The following is an 833-nucleotide window of genomic DNA, read 5'->3' on the forward strand; positions in this document are numbered from 1 at the left end:
GGGACATGAGATCTCAGCATGTATGGTGCTGGGTAACAAGCCACAATCCAAAAGTCATCAACAGCAGAAAGCTACATCGGAAGGAAATGCTGCTTTGGGCAAAACTCAACGGACAGAAAAAAAAGAGACAAATGTTAGCGAGCCTAATGAAAAGAAAAACAAATATCCCTCTCATCTAGAGCAGCAAAACGATGTTGGAAAACAGCAAGGTGAAAGAGAAGTCTCATTGAAAGCTAGTAACAAAGGGAAAGCTCCGATGAGGATGAAAAGCAAAAAATAGAGTATCAAATGGAAAGAGAAAACGGATGAGGGTAAGAGTGGTGCAAAGGACTCTAGAGGAGTTGAAATCACCTCCCAAAACCAAGAAGACGAGCCAATAAGACTGTTAAACAGTTTTGAAGTGCTAAAAAAAATAAACGAAACGGAGCACTTAAAACAAGGGAGAACAGAGTTGGTGAACAGTATTACTCCAAGGCCAAAAAATAACTCTATGCTTCTCAAGGAGCCCCAAGTGACAAACTCTCTTCCAACGGCCTACCATGAGGTGCAGACAGCTCACGACAAACCATCCTCTCAATCGGAGTATGCTCAGGTCGGAGGCCACGGAGCAGTTGGACAAGAAGAGTATAGTGCAGGAGATTATACTGGGGACGACTATATCCAATGGGCGGTTGAACATGCTAGAAACGTTACTGTAAGGATAGTGAACTGCAGAACAACCACAAGCTCGATTGCCGGAATCTGTTAATGGAGGTTGCCGAGTGAATGAGAAGGATAGTGAACTGCAGAACAATGTGTAGCTCTTGAGTGCAATGTCACAATGCGGCAGAATG

This window comes from Theobroma umbraticum, unplaced genomic scaffold, assembly GCF_002168275.2.
Source record: "Theobroma umbraticum cultivar Fairchild unplaced genomic scaffold, ASM216827v3 scaffold_95.0, whole genome shotgun sequence".
NCBI lineage: Eukaryota > Viridiplantae > Streptophyta > Magnoliopsida > Malvales > Malvaceae > Theobroma > Theobroma umbraticum.